Genomic DNA, 7,519 nt, shown 5'->3' with positions numbered 1-7,519 from the left:
CCCTTGTGAAGATGTTGGTGAGTCAGTTTCTTCAGCCGCCGCAGCCCTTTCCACCAGATCAGGAGACAGAGGAGCTGACACTCTTCTAAATTCTACCTCTTCATGGTCCCATTCTGGGTTTTTGAGGATACAAAAAGCAGGGCACCAAGGCAAGGTCAACTGTCACTTTGAGTACATAAATTTGTAGATTTTTGCCTACAATACAGAAACATGTTCATAGATAACATGCTCCTCAGCAAAAAACAGTACCGCTTGACCCTAATAAAGTGGCTACTGAATATATTTTCCTGATCTTCTGCTGCTGTACCCACACATTTCAAGCTTCAATGTATTGTGTATTCAGAGATGCTCTTCTGCACACTATTGTTGTAATGCATGATTATTTGAGTTACTGTCACCTCCTTGTCAAGTTGAATCAGTCTGATCATTCTCCTCTGATCTCACTTTTGTCCACAGAACTTCCACTTGTTGAATGTATTTTGTTTTTTCTGCACAATTCTATGTAAATTCTTGAGACTGCTGTGCATGAAAACCCTAAGAGATCAACAGCTACACACACAAAATGCTGGTGGAACACAGCAGGCCAGGCAGCATCTATAGGGAGAAGAACTGTCGACGTTTCGGGCCAAGACCCTTCGTCAGGACTAACCGAAAGGAACTATAGTAAGAGATTTGAAAGTAGTGGGGGGAGGGGGAAATGCAAAATGATAGGTGAAGACCAGAGAGGGTGGGATGAAGCTAAGAGCTGGAAAGGTGATTGGCGAAAGTGATACAGAGCTGGAGAAGGGAAAGGATCATGGGACAGGAGGCCTCAGGAGAAAGAAAGGACATGGGGGGGTGGGGAGCACCAGAGGGAGATGGAGAACAGGCAAACAACTAAATATATCAGGGATGGGGTAAGAAGGGGAGGAGGGGCATTAACGGAAGTTAGAGAAGTCAATGTTCATGCCATCAGGTTGGAGGCTACCCAGCTGGTATATAAGGTGTTGTTCCTCCAACCTGAGTTTGGATTCATTTTGACAGTAGAGGAGGCCATGGATAGACATATCAGAATGGGAATGGGCCGTGGAATTATAATGTGTGGCCACTGGGAGATCCTGCTTTTTCTGGCGGACTGAGTGTAGGTGTTCAGCGAAACGGTCTCCCAGTCTACATCAGGTCTCACCAATATATAAAAGGCCACACCGGGAGCGCTGGATGCAGTATACCACACCAGCCACCAGTGTCACCTCACCTGTCTGGGGCCCTGAATGGTGGTGAGGGAGGAAGTGTAAGGGCAGGTATAGCACTTGTTCCGTTTACAAGGATAAGTGCCAGGAGGGAGATCGGTGGGAAGGGATGGGGGGGATGAGTGGACAAGGGAGTCGCGTAGGGAGCGATCCCTGTGAAAAGCAGAAAGAGGGGGGAGGGAAAAATGTGTTTGGTAGTGGGATCCCGTTGGAGGTGGCGGAAGTTACGGAGAATTATACGTTGGTCCTGGAGGCTGGAGGGATGGTAGGTAAGGACAAGGGGAATCCTATTCCGAGTGGTGTGGCAGGTGGATGGGGTGAGGGCAGTTGTGCGGGAAATGGGAGAGATGCGTTTGAGAGCAGAGTTGATGGTGGACGAAGGGAAGGGAAGTCCTTCGTCCTGAAATGAAAAGCCTCATCCTGAGAGCAGATGCGGCAGAGACGGAGGAATTGTGAGAAGGGGATAGCCTTTGTGACAGGGTGGGAAGAGGAATAGACCAGGTAGCTGTGGGATCAGCAGCTTCTAGAAGACTCAAGCCATCCAGTCTGGTACCACAGTCAAAGTCACTCAGATCACATTTCTTCTCCATTCTGATGTTTGGTTCAAACAATAAATGAACCTCTTAACTGTATCACCATGCTTTCATGCATTGATTTGCTGCCACATGATTGTCTGATTAAATATTTGCGTTAACGAGCAGGTATGCAGGTGTACCTAATAAAGTGGCCACTGAGTGTATGTTAGAATGCTTAATTCTGGAGCTGATTTTTGTGTAATCCACCTCAGTAACATACACTACACCAGTTCCTCCAAATGTACAGGTCCTTTCAAGTCATTTATTTTATTACAGTCTTTGTGCATTGCTACTCAAAGTATTAATGCAATAGTTTAACAATGTCCTAATTGCAGAAATTGAATGTTGTATTGAGGTGTTAATTACCTAATTTCCATGTTGTATGTTTCTTCAGTGTTTATCCTTCAGGACAAGTATCAAGTTAGAAGAATTTGCAAACCATACTTACAGATAAAATTACTTCCAGGCTTTTAGTATCTAGACTTTGAATATGCATGATACTGGCACCTGTAGGGAGTGCACGTCAAGAAATGGTGGAGCATATATTGTCTGAATGCAGTTCCTATAAGATGCAAAGGAAATATCTAATTGTTAAATTGAGAACTTTGGGACAGACACAGTTTAACGTGGAAAGTTTGATAAGATATCATGCCATCATAATGTATACAAGTGCGTATTAGACTTTCTGAAAAGTATTAGACATTTTGATATTTTTTGAGTTTTTTTTTGTTGGAGGAGAATTTTATGGGTATACTTTTGTCTCTTTGCTCCACAATCCAACTCAGTAGGTAGCAGTGATAGACCGTATGTTGGTCTGCCAACCACCATTAAACTTCACAAGAAGAAGGAGGAGTATTCGGGCTTCTTGTAATTTGGTCAATTCAATGGCCTCTGTTCTTTCCTCAAAAATTAATCCTTACATTTCAAATGGAGCAGGTTAGAGAAAAGGGAAATACCTCGTACAAGACAATTCCCATATGGGAAATGACATTGTTACATATTAACTGGGAACTATAACCATTTTTGAAACTGGCATGTGTATAATTTGAAAAAATATATTAATTGATAGAGGATTCACCAGGAACCTCAATGACAAATCTATAATGCTTCACAGTTCAAAAAGTTTGAAGTAACATTTATTATCAGAGTACATTCCCGTCACCACATACAACTCTGAGATTCTTTTTCTGTGGGCATACTTTGCAAATCTATGGAACAGTAACTGTAAACAGGATCAATGGACGACAAAACTGTGCAAGTGCAGATATAAATAAATAGCAATAAAAATCAGCATGAAATTACAAGATAAAAGAGCATTTAACTGAGTCCTTAAATGAGCATAGCTATCACTTGTTCAAGAGCCTGATGGTTGAGGGGTACTAATTGTCTAATTCTGGTTCCATATCAAATTCGGGACCACCTTAAGAGTCCTCACAAGAATTATGAGGTCCTTGATGCTGCCAAAAATGTATTAGTGTCTTTGATAAAAAGAGAACATTCATGAATTTTGCCATGAAAGTTGAAAAAAATGGTGTTTCTCTATATCAATTTTTTATGATCCCATCTAAATTGTTCCTTAAAAATGCTGCACTGTAATCTGAACCTATTACACTGGGTATAGCTGAACTTCTGATGTGCCTTCCCATAAAATTTCCCCTCAAGAGAATTTCTTAAAGTAGAAAACTAACCTTACAGTGGAAACAATGTAGTCATGGATATTATTTAATAATCTAATATGTATTTGGAACTCTGTGTGTGTGTGTGTGTGTGTGAGAGAGAGAGAGAGAGAGAGAGAGATAGAAACAGGCTTTTCATTGGAGCTGATTTATTTCTTTAACTTTGTGTAACCTCTTAAATTGGATTAAAAATAATAAAGCTGAGATTTGCGTCAGCTGACAGATTGATATCCTCTGCAGCCTTTGTGTGGGTTGTTGAGCTTATGGATGTACGTTTACCCGAAGAATATAAATGGCATTTTATGCAATGATTATTGGCAAGCAGCACTTCCATAGGAGGTGTTCTGGCATTGCAGCAAATCTGTCAACAAACACTGCCTTTGTGTTTCTGAAACATTTTGTAAGATGAGTTCTCTCTACAATTACTCTGAGCAAAGGAATACAGTGCCTTGTAAAAGTATTCATCCCCCAAATCTTTGTTCACATAAATGAGTGTTACACCAGGGATTTTGTTCAATTTAACTGAGAATGTTAATTTGTGAATCTCATGCTGGTTTTTTTTTCACAGTAGAGCCCAAATCAGGGAAATTTTTGCAGCATGAATAACTAAAAATTCAAAAACTGAAATGTCATCAGTTCAAAAGTATTCATCCCTTTTTCCTCAGTACTTCCTTGAAACGCCTCTTGCAGCTATTACAGCCAACTTGGATAAATCTCTATTAGCTTTGCACAACTTGATGGAGCAAGATTTGCCCTTACTTCCTTACTCAAGCTTTGCCAGGTTAGTTGGGAAGCGAGGGTGGACAGCAATCATGAGCTCTTGCCAAAGATGTTTGAGCGGATTAAGGTCAAGACTCTGGCTGGGCCACACAAGTATATCAGGTTTCTTCATTTGAATCTGCCCTATGGTTGTCTGGCAGTGTGCTTTGGGTTGGCATCCTGCTGAAATATGAACTTCCTTCCCAGTTTAAGTTTTCTGGCAGAGGCAAGCATGATTTTATCCAAGATCTCTCTGTATTTAGCAACGTTCATCTTCCATCAATCCTGACTAGATTTTCAGTCTCTACTACTGAAAAGCATCCCCATTACATAATGCTGCTTCCATCATACTTTACAGTAGGGATGGTGTTACCTGACTGTTGCACAGTATCAGATTTATGCCGTGCATATTGCTTAGGGTTGAGGCAAAAAGTTCCACTTTAGTCTCATCCAACCACAAGACCTTCTTCCACGTTTTTACAGTATCTTCGTAGATGCTTTGCAAAGTCTTTATGGACAAGGATATACTTTTTTTTTTAGCCAGGGCTTCTTTCCTGCAGCTCTTCCATATACAGTATATCCTTCTTGTGCAAAGCCTTAAAGACTGTGGAGCCATGGACTTCATCTTCATTTGCAGCCACTGACTTCTGCAGCTTACTCAGAGTGACTGTTGGCATCACAGTAGGCTCTCTTACAAGTGTCATTCTTCTCCGTTGACTAAATTTAGAGGGGCTGTCTGACTTAGGCAGTGTGGCTGTGGTGTTGTATTTTTACCACTTTTTCACAATGGGCTGCACTGAGCTCCAAGTTACGTCCGTGTACCCTTCCCCAGATTTGTGCTTCTCTATTATCATTTTCCTGACTTGTCCTGAATGCTCTTTTGTCTTCACTTTGGTTTGACCTGTTGAAAATCTACCATACTGCTGGACCTTACCAAGAGAGGGGTTATTTATTCTTTTGAATTCATTGAAAAGTGGTGATACTCCAATTTTTTACATCAATAAATTGGATGAATTGGTAAGGGAATACGTATGTTGCATCTAAGGAAAGTTAGCGTGTAATTACAAAGGGGATGAATACTTCTGATTTTTAATTTTTACTAATTGTGGACAGGTTTTGGAATTTTTTAAAATGTTCATATGGATTTTGATGCTTGGAAGCCTGTTGGTCGAATTACATTTTATTCTGAAATTTACTTCATTCACTTACTCATGTAAGATGTTCTGTGCAACTCATCCCCCGATTCCACTGCATATCAGAATCACAATTTCTTTGGAATGCCATTGTGAAATCCATCTGCTTTGTAATTATTGCAGATCAGGGCCATAGAATTGCAGAACCCTACAGCACAGGAGCAGACCCTTCAGCCCATCTATTCCATGCCGAACGATTATACTCACTAGTCCATTGATCTGCACCCAGACCACAGCCTGTGTATCTCCCATCCATGTACTTATCCAAACTTCTCTTAAGTGCTGAAATTGAACCCACATCCACCACTTAGGCTGACAGCTCATTCCACACTCTCACCACCCTCTGAGGGAAGATTTTCCCCCTCATGTTCCCCTTAAACATTTCATCTGTGCTTCTAATATACATCATGCTTATACTCTGTCAGGAATGGCCAATTTACACTGACCAATGTTCTTTGGTATAGGCCCCTTGGTGTCTGGAATTAATATGATAATCTTTGTACGAGCATAATCTGAAAGTACTGCATCTCGAAAGATTTTAGCAAGCAATAAATACGGGGGCCCATGCAAATGGTTTCATGTGGCATGGGCAGATAATTAAAGCACGGCTAATGATACAGTACCATTCCAGGATCTCTTTTTGATGTTCTTGACAAAGGTGGAAGATACCTTTTGTAAGGCATGTAATTTTCTGCTGCCATTGATGCCGATTCAATTCTGCCATAATTGAAGCTCACTGTTCTAGTAGCAGCAATAGGGAGCTTGAAATTTTACTACCCAGAATGATTTGGTTCTAACTTACAGGAGATTCACAAATGATTTCCTCTCCTGTAACAAAATTTTATTTTACTGTACCTCAAATGCTGATGATTTTATTGACATTGCCACTTCAAAGCAAGCACTGTGGAAAGTAGTTTCTCAATTTAAAAATGACTAATTTTCTGTGGTTTAATGTATAAAAAGCTACAAAACTGAGGGCAGTCAAGTGAAGCATTGAATTGTTAGGATGTATTTCAAAAGTCTAAACAATTAACAATCCATTTCTGCATTTGTTGCTTTTACGACGGCACAGTTAATATATTATATTTGCTTTGGGTTTCCTGCATACGGAAGAATGCTTTGTGACCAAGTAGGGAATCAAAATTCCATTTGACTTATGCTGTCAACAATTTCTCTGAGTCCATTTTGTTCTTTAGAAAATTGTGACCTTATTGTTGTAGTGTTTTTAAAGCTATACAATATTTTAATTCCTTATACAGGAGAGAGATCTTAACTAGCACAATTAAAACTGTGAAGTTTTATCTTGTAATATAATTAAAAGATTGACCATACAAAATATTATTTGGGTATTTAACTAGTGGAAAATGGGTGAGAGAAATTCTTTATGCCAGTTTTATTTGACAGTGGAGCCTTCCAGAAAATACACATTAGAGATTCCTGCACAAAACCATTTTTAAACCTCTTACACACCTTCAGCCCATTTACAAATAAACCCTTATAGCTCTGGGTGGCCCAACGGCACAGCAGTTAGTATAGCTGCCCCACACCTCCAGTGACCTGAGATCAGTCCTCACTTGAGGTGTTGTGGGGAGTTTACACATTTTCTGTGCAATTGTGTCCAGCTCCTCCCACCCACCCCAGGTGCTCTAGCTTCCTCCTCTTGCAGAAGACAAGATGGTTGGTAGGTTAATTGGCCTCTGTATATTGCTTATTTTATTGGTTGAGCCATCCAACTGTGTCAATTGATGATGGGTGAATGAGGTGCAATAGAGATGATGGGAAAGCAAGAGGGAAAATGGGATGCACATAAATGGGTGCTTGATGGTTGACGTGGATACATGCTGTACGATTCATCCTTTAACTCCCAGACTCCACTATTCCAATGCTGTACTGAACCAACTACCATCTCACATCCCCAGTTAACATGACCCACACATTGATTTCAAAATTCTAATCTTAATGATCAAATCCTTCCCAGCCCTCAACCAGTACACACCACACTGCTCTGCACATATGCACACCTTAAACTATACATCTACCTCAGCCTTTATTTGGGACATTTGGATTAGCTTTTTGACATAATCTTT

The sequence above is a fragment of the Hypanus sabinus genome, chromosome 22 (genome assembly GCF_030144855.1).
Source record: "Hypanus sabinus isolate sHypSab1 chromosome 22, sHypSab1.hap1, whole genome shotgun sequence".
Taxonomy (NCBI): domain Eukaryota; kingdom Metazoa; phylum Chordata; class Chondrichthyes; order Myliobatiformes; family Dasyatidae; genus Hypanus; species Hypanus sabinus.
Note: the sequence above shows the minus strand (reverse complement) of the source record.